Source organism: Ziziphus jujuba, chromosome 6, assembly GCF_031755915.1.
Source record: "Ziziphus jujuba cultivar Dongzao chromosome 6, ASM3175591v1".
Taxonomy (NCBI): Eukaryota; Viridiplantae; Streptophyta; class Magnoliopsida; order Rosales; family Rhamnaceae; genus Ziziphus; species Ziziphus jujuba.
The window spans coordinates 8,405,055-8,426,700 of NC_083384.1; the positions used below are offsets into that span (position 1 = coordinate 8,405,055).

Here is a 21,646-nt window from a genome sequence, read left to right on the forward strand (position 1 = left end):
GGCTTTTTCTTCCTTAAATTTCTATCTACATACCTTGAAAATGGCATCCACCAACTCCCACTTAGCCCTTCAAGTAAAACGTTGCATTCCCGAACTAGTTGTCCCTGCAAAACCAACACCTCATGAAGTAAAGAAACTCTCAGATATTGATGACCAAGAATGTCAGGACCCGTCCAAGATCCCTCACCGGAACCCTAGACAAGTCCTGATCACAAGAAAATCCTATCGAACCTTCCAATGGAAAATCCGCCAGAACCTTCTCTAAGAGTTGGACTTACCACAAATTCTCTGCACTGAAAACACACTTCTATATATATACTGCCTTATTCCTCCACTTTACTACAATTTAATTCCACAATAATCAGCACTTCCATAAATTAAACAGGGAACTAATGCAGTATTTAATAAAATGTATCCAGCATAGTATATAGAGCATCACAGAGTATAATTAAGTATGAAAATTATACAACAAATGATGGAAATAAATATTACAATAGAAATAAATGAAAAGAAAGAGAACTCCTCGAAATATGACAGCAACGAAGATCAAGCTCGCTCCGGACAAACGTCTACCAATATTTGTACCTAGAGGAACGGATTTAAGAAATACGAGATATTAATCATCTCAGTGAGTGACCCTACCTAATATACAATTATAATAGTAACGATAATCATAGTACACTTGATTTATTAAGAATAAATACATAAATAAATAATAATTAATTGAAAATAATATTTTCTCTCAAAACCCTCACCAATCTTTTATGCCCCAAAAATCAAAGAATAATTAATTTAATAAATCATTAAATAATCCAAATACGAATAAAATATAATAAAATAAATTTAGAATACTTGCATTAGAGAAATATAATATAAAAGTGAAATTCAATATATAATTCTTAAAATTTGATTTAATAAACTAAAATAAGCAATGTCAAAAATATAATTTAAATAATTACAAACAATCATGTAAAATAAATGGTAAAAATATATTATAAAATTCATTTTGAAATATTCAATCAATTTATATAATAAAAATATGGCAAGATGCATTTTAAAAACATTAATTTAAAATAAGTGACATAAAATATGAATAAACGCATTTTAGAAAATACTAATGGGAAATAGGTGATAAAACAAGTTAAATATATTTAATTTAAATACGATTTTAAAACTTTAGGATTAGAAATTTATATCCGAAAAATAATACTTGACACACCACACTATATACCAGTGATGCCCTACGATATCCAGCATCCCGAGTACCGTCCGACGGGAGGTTAAAAAAAGAAACTTGCATACGGTCACTTCGGCGTCTCCATAGTGCCGCTGCTTAAACCATCAACTCCATCATGGAGGGAGAGGGCTTATGTGCACCATATAGAACTTGCCTGCCCTCGGTCGGATGGCAACTCACGGGAGACATTATAACTTACGCGCTCATCCACATGTATAGTACAGAACACCAGTACTGTATGAGTACGTTTTAAACAAATAACCATATTATTTACAAATAATAATAATTTTTCCAAAACTCACATTGGGAATCATACCATTTTTCAAATTTACAATCCCACATTTTTTCTTTAATATCTCCAACATAAATCCATCAATAACAATGTACAAATAATTTTTCCCAAATCATAAAATCAATCAAATAATATTTCAAGGGCATAATTATATAATTTGAAAGCACCAACTTAAATCAATATTTTTCTTGAAATATTTAAAATCGAATCATGCCCAAAAATAATATTAAAATCCAAGTACAATTAATTAAATGAAAACACTTTGCTCATGCATAATAAATTCAATTAAATCACAATAATAATAATCAAGAATTTTTTAATAAACCAAACTTTCATTTAGCATCAATGGGCATATATATATATCAAAAATACAATTTTACCATAGTTAAAAATAAATTTCACCACATGAGCATATTCTCTAAATATTAAACTTAACACAAAATAAATATAATTAATCATCCCAAAATAGTTTTAAAGGTGGATCACTCACCTCAAGTGCGTGTATCAATCGAGATCCTCTGCAGGATCAACTCCACTACCCACATGTGCACCTAAAATATCCATAATACATAAAACTAATTATTTTAATATTTTAATCGGGTAACTCCTAAATGGGTACCCGGGGAGCGAACACAAACAACAACCAAAATTTACGAGTAATATACAAAATCAAAGCTTGTGAAACGAGGATTACGAATCTGGTCTTACTTTCCAGAGATCGGACCCGAGGTGGCTGAAATCTCACCGGAAAGCTCTCAGATTTTAGATCCTCGATTCTCACAATCTGTTAAGAATTGGGGAAAGTGGACACTGGATTTGGGTTCAAGGGGTCTGAATTAATGGGAAAGTCGATTTCCCGACGAGCCGCCCTGGTCAGATTTGGTTGGCCGGCTGGTTTTCAAGTGGACTTCAAGGTGGGGTGGTGCGTGTACGGAAAGGGTGGCCGGAAAATGGCAAATCGACGATGGCCGGTGGTGGTCTCTCCTCTCTCTCTCTCTCCTCCCCCTCTCTCTCTCTTTCTCCTGTCATATGGCTCATACACGGGTTTGAGCCAATAAGAAGCCATCCCATGGGTGCCACTGTGCACTCATGGGAAAGGCTGAGGGCTTGACATGTGGCGCTCATTTTTCACAATAACACCATTTAATTAAAAATAATATAAAATAATACTGTATCAGAAAAACTTTGTAAGTCCATAACTTTTTAACCAGGTGTCCAAATTAGGCGTGCCGCTAGTCTATAAGCTCGTATCGACGAGTACTTTACAACCATACAAGAGTAAAATCGAAATTCTACATAAATAAAAAGTCAAACTTGGCATACTTGGGATGCTTGGACCGCAACTTGCCTTGCGCATAACTTTTAAACGGTAGCTTCAATTTTGACGTGCTACTAGTCTACGAACTTGGGACGATACGTACTTTGAAATGATGCCTCAGTCAACACAAAATTCCATCCAGAATAAAAAGTCAAATTTTGACCCTCTTGGTCAATGGTCAACCTTTGTCAACGTACAAAAATTCTGACATACTTTGGGACGGGGTGTTACAAAGAAAGCATGAGATTTCTAATTCCTGCAATATGGTTTTATAGGAACAATTCTAGTAATAATCCTTCAATGGAAGAGAAAGACCCTGTCAAGGTAATTAGGGAAGCACTTGGTAAAGCACTTGTGTATTACTACCCTTTTGCTGGTCGACTTATTGAAGACTATAACAAGAAACTAATGGTGGATTGCAGTGACCAAGGGGTTTTGTTCATAAAGGCTAGTGCAGATGTCACATTTGATCAACTTGGCCATACAATTCAACCCCCATCTCTGTTTCTCAATGAGTTTCTCTATAATGTTCCAGGCTTTGATGGTATTCTTGGTTGTCCATTGATATTATTTCAGGTAATTAATGTTGCTCTAGATCTATATATATATATATATATATACACTTGAGATGTTGGAAAGAATTAGACTGAGCCATTTTAAATTTTTATTGGGCATATAATATAAAACAATCCAGCATCACTACTAGAATTGAGCTGATACACGACGCAAGTACTGCATCGCACTAAATAAACAGCGATGCATTCGACGGAGTCGCCAAATATCCTGTCGCGAAATATGTAAGATAACAGGCGACGTATCATAACAGTCGCCTCTTAACAATTTTTAGAGACGCACATTTTATTTTTAGCGACGCATACAATAATATCCTTATAGCAATGCATAAAATAGTGACGCTTTAGAATATTGTTGCTAAAACTTTTTAGCGACATTACCATAAACCGTCGCGAAATATTTGTGTCGCTAAAAATTCATTTTGAATAGTGACTCATTCATTTTTAGCGACTCATTTTTTTGTCGCCTATTTAGCGACGCATTATGTTTTAGCGACGAATTATGTGAGTCTCTTTTTTAGCGACTATTTTTTAGTGTCTCCAAATTAGCGACTCATGCATTTTTAGCGACCCATTTTTTTGTCGCCTATTTAGCGACGCATTATGTTTTAGCGACGTATTGTATGAGTCTCTTTTTTAGCAACCCATGTGTTTTTAGCGACTATTTTTTAGTGTCTCCAAATTAGCGACTCGTTCGTATTTTAGCGACAAATTATAAGAGTTGCATATTTATTAATATTTAGTGATGCATGTACCCATTTAGCGACATATGTAGCAATTAACTTAAAGCGACACATTTATTTAGCGACGGTTTACGTAAAAGTCGTTAAAAATTTATTAGCGACTTTTTCGTTTAGGGTCGCTATATATTTATGTCGCTAAAATTGGAAAAATACTTTCAGCGACATTTAGTGTAGAGTCGCGAAATTTATGAGTCGCTAAATTGATCTTATTATATGTCGTTATATATTGTAGGCGACTTTTAGTTATCTTAATGAGTCGTCATTTCTTTTATATTTTTTTAGATTTTTATATTTTAATTTTTAAAAATTTATTAAAATATAAAAGCAATTATAATACCAAAAAACCCAAACTAGCTTCGTCCAAAATAATTAGAATATAAAAATTTAAAATAAATACTTGTTCATAACAAAACAATTATCAATATAATTAAATATCATCTCATTGACATATTTTTACATATGCATACTCATGGAGATGGAAGTTGATGTTCTTGTGTTGACGATATTACACCCTCATACTGCATATGGAAAAATAAAAAAATTTATTAACACTGACGCAAAATAAATTAATAAAAACTTAATCATTAATAAATTAATTTGTAATTTGGTAAATGAAAATTTAAGAATATTTACCTTCTTAAGGTTTGGCGTGGCACATTTCTCCTAATCAAAGTGGAAAACACATAAGAAAAAAACACATAATGAATAAATAAATATTACTTAAAACATAAGTTAATAAATATACATGCCAATTTATTTAGAAGATATTGTTTATCCATATCCCCTCATAGTCATTCTCACATTCATCCTTATGATCATTTTCATCAACACTTGGCAATTGTATAGCAAATAGATTGTGAGCCATTGTAGTATCGCCAAGAACATCTTCTTCAACCAATTCTTCTTCAACAAAAGTACAATGTTGTGGTGGAGTTAAAATAACAGACCATCTCAAATCAAGTTGATCTTCAACATAAAATATTTGTTGAACTTGTGAAGCCATGATGAATGGGTCAGATTTATATCCAATTTTACTAAAGTTAACACATGTAAACCCCATCTCATCAACTTTTACACCACTACTGTCAACCCAATCACAATTGAACACTGAAATTCGAAACATAGTGTAATCGACATCCCAAATCTCTCTTATGATCCTATAGTATGCCATCTCAGCTAAAATTGGGTTATTATCCTTAGCACTAGCAAAATGCTCACTTTTGGCAATAACTTTGACACCACTATTCTGGGTGACCCTCTTATTATCCATATTTATAGTGTTGAATCTAACCCCTCTAATGACATATCCTTCATGTTTGCCACCCATTACAAACCATGGGCTAACCATCTTAATGTTTCAGAAACTGTGTGATTAGGTTGACTTCGCTCTTGTGCTATCTAGTCAATTGAAAAAAATATGAAAAATTAAAGCTAAAAGAATGATATTATATATTGAATATTTAACTTTCCCATACCTTATCACGTAACCAGTACATAAATGTACGTTTGTGTTCGTCTTGAAACCATTTTGCTTTTTTTCCTCGATTTTTTTTGCTTGACTTCAAGACTTCAAAATGAATACTAAAACAAATAAAAGTTGTTGTAATTAATAAAAATATCCAACATATCAACTTATTGATGCATATTAATATATTCAAAATATCAACTAAATTATACATGTTGATATATATATATATATATATTAAAAATATCAACTAATTTATACATTAACATGTATATACGCACCTGACATATGGTTCTACTTCTGGTGTATTCGAAAGTACACATCTATGGACTTGCTCCCAAAGTTGTTGATCAATTGATTGATTTTTTCCACCTTTAATGGGGACACCAACATCATCCTTATCATTTAACTTTTGATATCTACCAATTGGGTTTCCAACTGCATCTAATCCTCTCTGAAATTCACTACAAAACTTAATCACTTCTTCACATATGTAATCCTCGGCAATACAACCTTCTGGCCAATTTTTGTTTCGAACATAACTTTTCAATACTTTCATGTACCTCTCAAATGGGTATATCCACCTGAAATATATTGGTCCACACAATCTTACCTTTCGAACCAAATGTACAGTTACATGAACCATTACATCAAAAAACGATGGTGGAAAAAATTTCTCTAAAAGGCACAAAGTTGTAACAAGATCATTTTGAATATTTTCCAATTCAGCAACAATGATAGACTTCTTGCAAATTGCATTGAAGAAAAAACAAAGTCTTACAATTGCATGTCTTACATGTTTAGGAAGGATTGCACGAATCGCAAGAGGCAAGAGTTGTTGCATCAATGTATGACAATCATGAGATTTCAATCCTACCATCTTTAAGTCCTTCATTGAAATAAGATTCCTAAAGTTTGAAGAATAACCATCTGGAACCTTTAAGTGTGCTAAACACTTATAAAACAATTTCTTCTCATGCTTTGATAATGTATAGCAGGCTGGTGGTAGAAAAGTTTGATTTCCTTGAGGCTTAGGGGCCAAGTCTTTTCGCAAACCCATTTCTTGTAAATCTAAGCGAGCATTAACTCCGTCCTTCATCTTACCAGGAATGTTGAGCAATGTACCATATATGCTCTCACAAACAATTTTCTCAATATGCATGACATCTAAATTATGTCGCACATGGAGAAATTTCCAATATTCCAATTAAAAAGAAATGGACTTCCTCTTCCAACATTCTTCAGAATCAACAGTCCTTTTCCTCTTGTTTGAGTTATCAAATCTCATTGCGTTAAGCTTATCTAAGATTTCTTCTCCAGTCAACGGTTTTGGAGGCACTCCAAATTCATGAAATCCATTGAAAGCCTTCTTTTGCCTTCTATAGTGATGATTTGGAGGAAGAAATCTTCTATGCCTGGTAAAACTCATTTTTTTTCCATGCTTTAGCCTTGTAGCAAAAGTATTTTCACTGCAAATTGGACAAGCATAATATACCTTCACCGCATGACCGGACAAGTTACCATAAGCTGGGAAATCATTTATTGTCCATAGCAACACTGCCTTCAAAGTGAATTTCTCTTGACGGTAAGCATCGAAGACCGTAACACCCTCATTCCACAACCGCTGCAGGTCTTCAACTAACGGCTCCATGTATACATCAATTTGATTTTCGGGTTGCTTCGGTCTAGAAATTAGAAGACTTAACATCATAAATTTCCACTTCACACACAACCAAGGAGGAAGATTATACACAACTGTCATCATAGGCCAACAATTATACCTACTACTCAACATATTATGTGGATTAACTCCATCGGACGCAATCCCAAGTCTCAAATTCCTATCTTCGGATGCAAAGTTTGGCCATAAACGATCAACCAACTTCCAAGATAGAGAATCCGCAAGGTGTTGCATTTCTCTTGTCTTAACCTTTCTCCCATTGGCATGCCATGTCAAATTCTTAGCCGTTTCAACACTACGAAACATTCGTTTAAAACACGGAATAATAGGAAAGTACCATAAAACTTTATTTGAAATATTGCTAGCAACTCCATTCTTATCAATTTTCCATCTAGCAGATCCATATTTAGGACATTCATTAAGGTCCACATATTCCTTCCTAAACAGAATACAACTTTTAGGACATGCATGAATCTTGATGTACTTCATTCCCAAAGCACTCAAAGTCTTCTTAACATTCTACATGGAGGTTGGCAACACATTGTCATTTGGCAATATCTCGGATAACAATTGCAACAATACATCAAAGCTCTTATCAGAATATCCATATCTTACCTTTTAGTTGTACAATTTAACCAAGACCGACAACTTGGTAAATTTGGTACAATCTAGGTACAAAGGTTTCTCAGCATCCTCCAATAAGATAGCAAATTCATTAGGATCATTATCAAAAGTTTCTAATGCAGCACGGGTCATGTCTAAACTATTGAAAGCCACGTCTTCCTTACTACTACTATCATTTTCATTACATTCTACATTAATATTCCCAAAATGAGAAGATGGTCTAATACCATCAGCACATGACTCACCATGCCAAATCCATCGCCGATAGTTGACATCAAACCCATTCCAATATATATGGCCTTTAATATCCCTAATATTATGGATTTTCATATTCCCACATTGCATGCAAGGACACCGTATGGCATTACAATCATTGGCATTCTCCATGCTAAATTTCAAAAATTCACTCACCCCCTTAGCAAAATCGCTTGAGGTTCTATCCTTCGCTATCCATGATTTATCCATTTCCCTACCAATCTAAGCAGAACAATATCAAACAATATCACAAAAAAAATTATCAACAAAAGCAAGATTAAAAAAACCCATCCCAAACAAATTATCGACAAAAGCAAGATTAAGAAAACCCATCGCAAACAAATCATTGACAAAAGCAAGATTAAGAAAACCCATCTCAAACAAATCATCGACAAAAGCAAGATTAAGAAAACCCATCGCAAACAAATTATCGACAAAAGCAAGATTAAGAAAACCCATCGCAAACAAATTATCCACAAAAACGTGATTAAGAAAACCCAGCGAACCTAACCTTTGGTTATAATGAATAAATAAATAAATAAATAAAAAATAACCCAATCCACCACATGTCACCGCCAATCATAAAGCGAAAAGAAACTCACCGAAACTATGGAGACGAAGAAAGAAGAAGCCAAGCTAACCACGAAGGCGACACAGAGAAATCCAACTTCCAGATAGCAATGCAAGCAAATGGAAAATTAAACACGAAATATTCTACTCTTCAAGTCTCTTTTAGATTGCTTCCAATTCTAACACCTATTATGAAGTGTACTAACACATATTTTGTGAAAAGAAATGGTATTCAAAATCCCGCGTAAATTTTGAAAAAGCACCAAAAATTTTAAGAAAATTGATAAACAGAGGACATATTCAGATAAACTGTGTCGCTAAAGGATAAACAGTTTCATAGACGCTCTTTTTTTAATTCTTTTAAAACAAAAAAGTTTCTCCAAGTACTGTTTATTTCCTTCTTAAACTTTTGGCAATAACTCTAAAATTGTAATTTTTCGTTTAAAAAACTAGATGATCTAGCGACTCATTGAGATAAACAGGCGACGCATTTACATATAAAAGGGTCGCCTTATCCAATAGTAATTAAAATTTATATTTTAGTTTTAGTTACTTTTTTTAAAATTACATCTTAAAATATTTCCACATAGCATTCCAATGAACACCAAGTCAATTAATCTAAAAATATAAAACAGTCCTATCAATGCTCTTTTCAGTTTTATACATGTATGAGTATACACAAACACAAAAACACATCTCACGACATAATTTGAGATAGGATATAACAATTGTAAATTGATCTAAAGCAAGGACCCAAAGTCCAATTGCTCAAAGTAAGTATGTTCAACGACTTGCACTTTCATGTTTTTGGCTATCAGTGATAGTTTATTTGAACTCAAATAAAATAATATATTACATTTGCATCTTCATTTCAAATAACAAGCGACACATTAAAATATTTATGAGTCGCTCATGAGCAAAAAATTTATTTTTTTGGGTTTGTGATCTTTCTGTTTAATCAATCTGATATTTTTTCAGCATTAAATAACCAGTAAAAATATTTAAACAAGATAAAGTAGGGTTTTTTTTTTTTTTAAATTATAAGTAATAGGTGACGCTGAATCACTCTTATGCATCTCCTATAATCAAATATAATTTTTTTTTGTCTCTTTTTTTTTTTTAACTCAACTTGATTTTCTTTACAACATCAAATATCTTGTGAAAATATTGAAGCAAATTATTAAATTAACAAATTTTTTTTTTTAAAATTCATGGTAACAGGCGACGCATAAAAGTATTTATGTGTCACCTGTTAGAAAACAATAATTTTTTTTTTGTGATCTTTCTATTTAATCAATTTGATTTTCTTTCAGCATTAAATAACCAATGAAAATATTTAAACAAGATAAAGTAGGTTTTTTTTTTTTTAAATTATAAGTAATAGGTGACGTGTAATCACTCTTATGCATCGTCTATAATCAAATATAATTTTTTCTTTTTGTCTCTTTTTTTAACTCAATTTGATTTTTTTTATAACATCAAATATCCTGTGAAAATATTGAAGCAAATTATTAAGTTAACAATTTTTTTTTTTTAACTTCACGGTAACAAGTGACTCATAAAAGTATTTATGCTTCGCTTGTTAGAAAATAATAATTTTTTTTGTGATCTTTCTATTTAATCAATTTGATTTTTTTTCAGCATCAAATAACTAGTGAAAATATTTAAATAAGATAAAGTAGGTTTTTTTTTTTAAAATTATAAGTAATAGGTGACGTGTAATCACTCTTATGCATCGTCTATAATCAAATATAATTTTTTCTTTTTGTCTCTTTTTTTAACTCAATTTGATTTTTTTTATAACATCAAATATCCTGTGAAAATATTGAAGCAAATTATTAAGTTAACAAATTTTTTTTTTTTAACTTCACGGTAACAAGCGACTCATAAAAGTATTTATGCTTCGCTTGTTAGAAAATAATAATTTTTTTTGTGATCTTTCTATTTAATCAATTTGATTTTTTTTCAGCATCAAATAACTAGTGAAAATATTTAAATAAGATAAAGTAGGTTTTTTTTTAAAAAAATTATAAGTAATAGACGACGCGTAATCACTCTTCTGCGTCGCCTATAATCAAATATAATTTTTTTTGTCTCCTTTTCTTAACTCAATTTGATTTTTTTTACAATATCAAATATCCTGTGAAAATATTTAAATAAGATAAAGTAGGGTTTTTTTTTTTAATTATATGTAATAGGTGACACGGAATCACTCTTGTGTGTCGCCTATAATCAAATATAATTTTTTTTTGGTCCCTTTTTTTTAACTCAATTTGATTTTCTTTTAACATCAAATAATCAGTGAAAATATTTAAACAAGATAAAGTAGGGTTTTTTTTTTAAAAAAAAATTATAAGTAATAGGCGATGCGTAATCACTATTATGCGTCGCCTATAATCAAATATAATTTTTTCTTTTTGTCTCTTTTTTTTAACTCAATTTGATTTTCTTTACAACATTAAATATCCTGTGAAAATATTGAAGCAAATTATTAAGTTAACAATTTTTTTTTTTAACTTCATGGTAACAGGTGATGTATAAAAGTATTTATGCGTCGCTTGTTAGAAAATAATAATTTTTTTTTTTGTGATCTTTCTATTTAATCAATTTGATTTTCTTTCAGCATCCAATAACCAGTGAAAATATTTAAACAAGATAAAGTAGGTTTTTTTTTTTTAAAAAAAAAATATAAGTAATAGGCGATGCGTAATCATTCTTATGCGTCGCCTATAATCAAATATATATATATTTTTTTGTCTCTTTTTTTTAACTCATGTGATTTTTTTTACAACATCAAATATCCTGTGAAAATATTTAAATAAGATAAAGTGGGATTTTTTTTTTTAATTATATGTAATAGGTGATGCGGAATTACTCTTGTGTGTCGCCTATAATCAAATATAATTTTTTTTTGTCTCCTTTTTTTAACTCAATTTGATTTTCTTTCAGCATCAAATAACCAGTGAAAATATTTAAATAAGATAAAGTATGGTTTTTTTTTTTTTTTAAATTATAAGTAATAGGCGATGCTGAATCACTCTTATGCATCTCCTATAATCAAATATAATTTTTTTTTGTCTCTTTTTTTTTTTTTTTTTAACTCAACTTGATTTTCTTTACAACATCAAATATCTTGTGAAAATATTGAAGCAAATTATTAAATTAACAATTTTTTTTTTTTTAAATTCATGGTAACAGGCGACGCATAAAAGTATTTATGTGTCACCTGTTAGAAAACAATAATTTTTTTTTTGTGATCTTTCTATTTAATCAATTTGATTTTCTTTCAGCATTAAATAACCAATGAAAATATTTAAACAAGATAAAGTAGGTTTTTTTTTTATAAATTATAAGTAATAGGTGACGTGTAATCACTCTTATGCATCGTCTATAATCAAATATAATTTTTTCTTTTTGTCTCTTTTTTTAACTCAATTTGATTTTTTTTATAACATCAAATATCCTATGAAAATATTGAAGCAAATTATTAAGTTAACAATTTTTTTTTTTTAACTTCACGGTAACAAGCGACTCATAAAAGTATTTATGCTTCGCTTGTTAGAAAATAATAATTTTTTTTATGATCTTTCTATTTAATCAATTTGATTTTTTTTCAGCATCAAATAACTAGTGAAAATATTTAAATAAGATAAAGTAGGTTTTTTTTTTTTTAAATTATAAGTAATAGACGACGCATAATCACTCTTCTGCGTCGCCTATAATCAAATATAATTTTTTTTGTCTCCTTTTTTTAACTCAATTTGATTTTTTTTACAATATCAAATATCCTGTGAAAATATTTAAATAAGATAAAGTAGGGTTTTTTTTTTTTAATTATATGTAATAGGTGACACGGAATCACTCTTGTGTGTCGCCTATAATCAAATATAATTTTTTTTGGTCCCTTTTTTTTAACTCAATTTGATTTTCTTTTAACATCAAATAATCAGTGAAAATATTTAAACAAGATAAAGTAGGGTTTTTTTTTTAAAAAAAAATTATAAGTAATAGGCGATGCGTAATCACTATTATGCGTCGCCTATAATCAAATATAATTTTTTCTTTTTGTCTCTTTTTTTTAACTCAATTTGATTTTCTTTACAACATTAAATATCCTGTGAAAATATTGAAGTAAATTATTAAGTTAACAATTTTTTTTTTTAACTTCATGGTAACAGGTGATGTATAAAAGTATTTATGCGTCGCTTGTTAGAAAATAATAAATTTTTTTTTTTGTGATCTTTCTATTTAATCAATTTGATTTTCTTTCAGCATCCAATAACCAGTGAAAATATTTAAACAAGATAAAGTAGGGTTTTTTTTTTAAAAAAAAAAATATAAGTAATAGGCGATGCGTAATCATTCTTATGCGTCGCCTATAATCAAATATATATATATTTTTTTGTCTCTTTTTTTTAACTCATGTGATTTTTTTTACAACATCAAATATCCTGTGAAAATATTTAAATAAGATAAAGTGGGATTTTGTTTTTTAATTATATGTAATAGGTGATGCGGAATTACTCTTGTGTGTCGCCTATAATCAAATATAATTTTTTTTTGTCTCTTTTTTTTAACTCAATTTGATTTTCTTTCAGCATCAAATAACCAGTAAAAATATTTAAATAAGATAAAGTGTGGTTTTTTTTTTTTTAAATTATAAGTAATAGGCGACGCTGAATCACTCTTATGCATCTCCTATAATCAAATATAATTTTTTTTTTGTCTCTTTTTTTAACTTAATTTAATTTTCTTTACAACATCAAATATCCTGTGAAAATATTGAAGCAAATTATTAAGTTAAGAATTGTTTTTTTTTAAATTCATGATATTATTTTTTTTTTGGGTGATCTTTCTGTTTAATCAATTTGATTTTCTTTCAGCATTAAATAACCAATGAAAATATTTAAACAAGATAAACTAGGATTTTTTTTTAAAAAAAATTATAAGTAATAGGCGACGCGTAATCACTCTTATGCGTCGCCTATCACTCTTATGCGTCGCCTATAATCAAATAAAAATATTTTTTTTGTCTCTTTTTCTTAACTCAATTTGATTTTCTTTATAACATCAAATATCCTGTGAAAATATTGAAACAAATTATTAAATTAACAAAATTTTTATTTTAAATTCATGGTAAGAGGCGACGCATAAGAGAATTTATGCATCGCTTGTTTTCAAGAATTGTTATTATTATTATTTTTTTGTGGGTGATCTCTCTATTTAATCAATTTGATTTTCTTTCAGCATCAAATAACCAGTGAAAATATTTAAATAAGATAAACTTGGATTTTTTTTTTAATTATATGTAATAGGTGACGCGTAATCACTTTTATGTGTCGCCTATAATCAAATATAATTTTTTTTGTCTTTTTTTTTTTTTAACTTAATTTGATTTTCTTTCACCATCAACTAACCAGTGAAAATATTTAAACAAGATAAAGTAGAGAAATATTTACTATCTCTAGCTAGCTAGCTAGCTAGTAAATTTTTTCCTTGGTTTAATTTGGAAATGTTGTTGTAAGATTAAAGAGTCAATTAAACCATAGCTCTGTTCATATTATTATTTTTCTCTTAACCTTTCAATATACGTGGTTCTTTATTTACAACCTTTTGGTTCTGTTTGCATTTATTTTAAATTTTAAATTTTAAATTATCCCTTCGAAGATTGATGAATATTCTAAACCTGCTTTCTTTCTTTTTTTTTTTTTTTTTTTTGGGGCTAAGGAGATAGGTTTAACTCCACTTTATCAACATGGATATTATACAGGGACCCGACTGATATCAATATTAATAAACTTTATTAACCATTAAATATGTACTGATTATTTTAATTAATCACTTAACAGCAATCACTTAATGATCATACATATATCTATATATATATATATATATATGTTAATCACTTGTGCGTGAACCTTAAAAGTTCAAAAAAATAGGTAAACAGATACAGAAAGAAACAGAGTACAAACAGAGTCCTCAAGTTTCTATTTGTCTCTTTATTATTCTATTTTAATAATTAATAATTAAATGAAACACAAGGGCACATATTTCACGACAGTGTTTGTCCAAAAAAAAAAAAATTGAAATATATAAAAAGGGAAATTGGCGCAGTTAGTCTTTAAGCCATAATCATATTTGCATTTTAGTTTTACACTTTTTTTTTTTTAAGATACTTCGACTGTTAAACTTCAGTTTTTGATAAAATTTGATCTTAAAAATCTTGAATTTAATGTGATATATTAGCATTTAATAAATATAAAGGCTCTAAATAATTGAACTTTTCAATTCTTAATTTGAAAAGTTAAAAATGTCATCATTGAAGCCTCATGGATAGGACCAGATAATTAACAGGAAATATGACCAAGTAATAAACGTAACACATGTTCTAGAACTAATTTGAAAATCTCACGCGAACCGCAAATTAAATTAATAAACATAAAATGGAAAGACAAATTCCATACTGTTAATGTCTCCCTAATTTAATTTGTGATATAGACGGTTAAATTAAAATAGTTTGCAACACATTTAACGATAGTAAATATAATGAATATATTAAAAAAACAAAATATTCCATTGTACTCGTGTCATTTCATTTTATTTATGTATTCAATTATTTAGACTCAATCTTCACATATAAAAAAAAAAAAAAAAGTTAGCACAAATTTTTTAATTGAGTGGAATTGAGAAAATAGTATATTCTTGAGCTATATAAATAACAAAAACCACCACTATTAGCTACTCCAAAACTCATGTCCATAACCAAATTTCCTAGTTCCTTATACCTTCAAAATGGCCACAAAATGCTTAGAATTTCATGTGAAATGTTGCCAACCAGAGGTAGTTGTACCCTCAAGCCCAATGCCCAATGAACTAAAATTACCTCTAGGACATATATAACCAGCGGTACTAGAAATTTGTTCAATGACCGGGACTTCTTGTGAATCCAAGTCCCCCTCTAATGGTATAACATAAATACCCCTAGCCCTTCAATGGAACGTAAAAGACGCTGTGAAGGTCATTAGAGAAGCACTTGGCACTGGTGTTTTACTACCCATTGCCAGGTAGACTTATATAAGGTTATAACAGGAAGCTTATTTTGGATTGCAATGGCAAAGGGGTTTTGTTATCTATTTATTTATTAATTATTATTGTTATTATTTTGAAATGTGGATTGAATCATGTAATCCACTGTATTGCTTATAAGTTATATGTAATTGATTGGGCACATTCTCAATATCAAAATGTCTACATTTTATAGTACTATAAAACTGTAAATATTTATATATTCATTTTTTTATTAAACAATGAAATTTGATGTGGATTTTAATATTTGTGCAACGTATTATAAGGAAAAAAAAAAAATCTGCAATATGCTGCATAATATTGAAATTTGCATCAATTTCCATTAAGATACCTAATGAAAAGCAAACAAAATATAAAAATGAAAAATTATAATTATATGTTTAATCCGTACATGCAATATAATTCTGTATATAAAAGACAAAGGGCATTTTTGCAATGTTTTAAAATACAAAGGTATATGTTGCAAAGCAGAGAGGCTGTTTTATAATTTTACTCTTTCTTTTTATTTTATATATTTATATATGTTAGGTAAATCTTTTTAGTATTATTATATAGTTCCATATGGTGTGGGCTTATTTATATACTCCACGTTGCTCTGAAATAGCTTATTTAATTAACCAATTAAAAAAATAATTTGAAGGATACATCAGAAAATGATTTTGTCTAATCACTTATATATATATATATAGGTTTTTTTTTTTTTTTTCCCTTTTTTTGAGCTCTGTTTATGCTACCTTTCTGCATAATTATCTCCCTTCATTTACATTTCTCACTGAGAAGACTGTTGACTTTCTCATTCAAAACTCATAATCAACTCACAATTTTTTTAGGAAAATAAGCAAGTTAATGTTCTGAAACTCATTTCTCTAATCTTCATTGATTTGATAAATAGGATTTGAAAAACAATATATTGTAGGTGAAGCTTGTCTGGGTATGTGGAGATTTCATTTTGGCATTACGTTTTAATCACACAATGTGCGATGCATTTGGGATCGTCCACTTCATGGTACACATTAGCAGAGATAGCAAAAGGAGCAAAAGGAGCAAAACAACCCTCCATTCCTCCAGTGTGGGAAAGAGAACTCCTGTTTGCTAGTAACCCACCAAGAATAACTTGCACACATTGTGAGTACCAACAACAACCTTTTATCAACTGGTCACTACCCAAACGTGGACAAAACCAACACTAAGATCAAATGTACCAGATAATGTGTTCTAATTCTCAGCTGCTCTTTCGAAGGCCGGATTCTATGAGAAAAGCCATTGGGATATGCTGTGGAGTTGGTTAAGAAGGTGAAAAGAGGAAATGAATGAAGAGTATATAAAGATCATTTGCAGAGTTTATGGCGAATAAGGACGGCCTCCTCGTAATGAAGGAAAAAGAGAATGTAGTAATTTCTGATAAAAAAAATGCTTAGTTAAAAAATAAAAATAAAAAGAAGAAGAAAGTAAAAGTGAATGTTGGGTGGGGTTTGCCATTATATGGTGGAGTTGCTAAGACCTTCCAAGGAGTCAGCATTGTACAAGAAAAATGGGGAGGATGGAATTTTGGTTTTAATGTCATTGTCATTTTTGGCTATGCAGAGCTTTCAAGAAGAGGTGGTGAAAGTGGTTGGTGATGATAAACCTGTAATTAAAATATTATCCACATTTAAGAAATAAAAGCTTCTTTAATTGAAGATTAATTTGTAGCTCTAAAACTTCCTAATATATCGAAATTCCTTGAAGATTAGTTTATGCTGTCGAAATCAAGGTGGGTGTGAAAATGTTCACCATATCTGGCTAGCTGGCTGGTAAATATTTGTCCTTGGTTTGATTTGGATAATTTGTTGTAACATTAAAGAGTGAATTAAACTACAGCTCTTTTTAATTCGGGAAAACATTCATTATTATTTTTCTCTAGACCTTTCAATATACATGTGGTTATTTATCTACAACCTTTTGATTATATTTGAAATATGAGATGGGACTTAATTATTTTAATTTCTACATTCTAAGCTATCGTTTTAAGATTGGATTTTAAGTTCTACATCCTAAACTATCCTCTTAAGATTGTTGAGGATTCTAAACCTGTTGCTGGTTTGTTTTTTTTTTTTTTTTTATTCTTAAACCTTAGATGCAATCTGGTTCTAAAATTATTTTTTATCTATTTTTTTTTTATCAATTTTAAATTGTAGAACGTTCGTGATGCAATATTCAAATATTGTGTAAGGTTATTTGATTTTGTAATTTTGTTGTTTTCTTGTTACAACAAGTGTATTGTATATCTTAATGGTGCTAAAATTAAACTAAAAAAATAGTTTAAGAACAAAAGTACATTAATAAGGGAAGTTAACAACCAAAATGCCAAAAAAAAAGTTTGATAATTAACTGCAAATATAAAAATAATTCAAAAATTAACGATGCTAATTACCATATATAAAAATAACAACCAGATATAAAAATAAGAGGAAAAAAATTATTATAAGATTCAATATTTTTTTAAATTTTTTTCTTTTGGTTTATAACTCAACCTTTCCCAAATTATATATAGAACAGGTCTAAAAAAGTTCTATGAGGAAAAAAAATAAACAAATAAATATACGCAGAAAATCCAAATATTCTAAAGCAAACTGAAAAGCAAGTTCGACAGCCCATTGGCATAAGCGAGAGACTTGGGCTGGATTAATCTTCATATAGATATATATATATATATATAATGTAATTATCAAATTGTCTGATTTTTATTATATATATAATCAATCAGACAATTTGATAATTACATTTAGATTGATATTTTTTAAAAAATTATCATTAACATTTTTTTAGTTTTTAATACCTATTAAAACAGATTAATTTATCAATTTTCATTAATTAATTTCAATATCTTTTTAATAATTATAATAATATCTAATTTAAAAAGAAGAAAAAGATAAGGTATTTTAAACTTATAATCTCATGAGTGTGGGGTATCAATTGAGCAAACCTCACTTGATAATTAATTTTGATAATTAAAAGATGAAATATAAAAATTAAAAATTAATATTTTATGATTGAATAATATTAAAAAAATATAAATATAAATTTTACTATTTAAAATTAACTAAGAAAAATAGATAGATAAATTTATTTTAATAATTATAAAAATAACAAAATAGAGATTAATAACGAAGATCTTCCAAAATCATGAGGCATAAGTGTAATTATAAATAAATCAAAAGAGAATAAATGGAATTTTCTCATTAATTTAGACTTGATCCTCATATATAACGTGGTGCATGTATTACGTAACTTGTGAAACTAAAACAAGCAGACAGTCACATCAAATCAATAGAAAATTATGCACGAAAATTAATTAAGTATAATTTTTTAGATTAGCCAAGTATTTATTGACTACAGCCATACACTTTTACTTTTTTGCAAAAGGAGCTTTTGGCTCTTAAGCAAAAGCTTTTTGATTGAAAAAAAAAAAAATTACATCAAACATGGATCCGATTCTCTACTTGTTTGTTTTTATGCTTGTATATACTTGTCTTTGAATCTTAGCCAACTCATTTAATCAAATGACTAATACTAATGCCACATCACTTGATTTCACATAACTTGTACATGACTATTATTAATAACATATCAATCAATGTCACATGATCACTAAAATCCATTATTATTATTATTATTATTTATTTTAATGAATAATCATATATAAAACAAATATTAAAAAGGTTCTTAAAAAGGTTTGTCATCTTACAAGAAGACATATTATTTAAACATAACTGCAAACAAATATTTTTCCTTTTAAAAAAATTACTTCTAGCCTTTTCACTTAAATTTTATTTCATGACAAACTCTCAAAATTTCATACAATAATATAACAGAAAAAAAAAGTTGGATAAAAAGCTTGATAAAATAAAATGGAATTTGTTTTATGATCTATTAAATTTTTGGATTCTGTTTTTAATAATCATAATTATTTTGTAAGTAGGAAGGATCTATAAGTATGAATACTTATTTCTCAATATGGATAATTAAATAAAATAATTAGTTCTTGGCTTTAAAATCATAAAATTATTAATTTTTTTGTTTAATTATGTCAACCAAGAGAAAATTATATTTATTTTTATACGTGCATTTTTTTTAAAGTAAAAATAGCTATCTTTTTAAAATAAAAAAAAAAATCTTCAATGGAAATACATGGTTTTGGTATTTGTGACTTTTAGATTAAATAAGTTAGGAGTGAATGGTTAGGATTAAAGTATTAATAATGATAATGTGAAAGTTATATGACATTAAATGACATGGAATAAATATTGTTCATTGGATTAAATAAGTTAAGAAATGAATGGTTAAAATTTGAAAGCCAATATAGACAAATATAGAAGAAAACAGGATCCTTGTCCTAGTAAGCTAAGTCCCTAGTTATATGTTACTTTAATGAAAACATACTCGCTGGACTAATTCGAACAAAAATAAAATATGAATGGGTATTTCTGGAATTGTCTAAAATGCAAAGGTATTTTTATAAAATTTTACAAAACAGAGAGGGTATTTATAATTTTCCTTTTTTATTTATGAGTTTCATGGTGTGAGATTATTTATTTGGACCTAATACACTCCTGGGGTTGAATCAAAATAGATAAAAATAACGGTAAGAATGATAAAATTTTATAATTTTATAAACGAATTAATTAATTTATTTTTCTTTAGTACTATTATCATTATTATTTTAGCTCTGTTTTTGTTATGCCTTGCTGCATTCTCTTCATTTATATTTCTGACTGAGAAAGACAAAAACTAAAATAAATAAAAACTGAAACTCATTATTCTAATCTTCATTGATTGAAAACCAAAAAAAAAAAAAAAAAAAAGATTTAAAACAACATATTAATTAATTAATTAATGCTAGGTGACTCGTCTGGTGTGTGGAGGTTTCATTTTGGCATTACGTTTCAATCACACAATATGCGATGCATTTGGGATCTTCCAATTCATGAACACATTAGCAGAGGTGGCAAAAGGAGCAGAGCAACCCTCTATCCCTCCTGTGTGGGGAAGAGAGCTCTTATTTGCTAGAAACCCACCAAGAATAACTTGCACACACTATGAGTACCAACAACAACCACCTTTATCAATTGGTCACCCAAACTCGGACAAAATGACCAAATTGGTCCAACACTCCTTCTTCTTTGGTCCGAACCAGATAAGGGCTATTCAAAAACATCTGCCTCCACACCTAATTGCCTCTTGCTCTCGATACGAGTTGCTAGCGGCTTTTTCGTGGAGATGTCAAACACTTGCACTCAAACTCGACCCTGAAGCTGTTGTTCGAGCTTTAATTATTGGCAATGCTCGAGGCAAGCACCATGGAGGATTGCTTATCCCTCAAGGATACTATGGCAATGTGTTTGCATTCCCGGCTGCCATTTCGAGGGCCGGGGTTTTATGCGAAAATCCATTGGGATATGCGGTGGAGTTGGTGAAGAAAGCGAGAGAGGGGATGAATGAGGAGTATATAAGATCAGTTGCAGATTTTATGGAAATCCTAGGAAGGCCTCCTTATAATGCAGGACAATGGGACTTGGTTGCTTCTGATAACAAAAATTCTCGGCTAGAAAATGTGAACATTGGGTGGGGTTTGCCATTATATGGTGGAGTTGCTGCAACCTTCAATGGAGTCAGCGTTCATGTGAAGTACAAGAAAAATGGGGAGGATGGGATTTTGGTTTTAATGTCATTGCCACTCTTGGCTATGAAGAGGTTTCAAGAAGAGGTGGTGAAATTGACTGATGAAGATAAAACTTTCATAAAGATATCATCCACACTTTAA

General features: G+C 29.3%; 1 pseudogene; it reads left to right on the forward strand.

The window, feature by feature from the left end:
* LOC125418896 (alcohol acyl transferase 1 allele RGb-like) lies at window positions 1-21,646 on the forward strand (annotated as a pseudogene).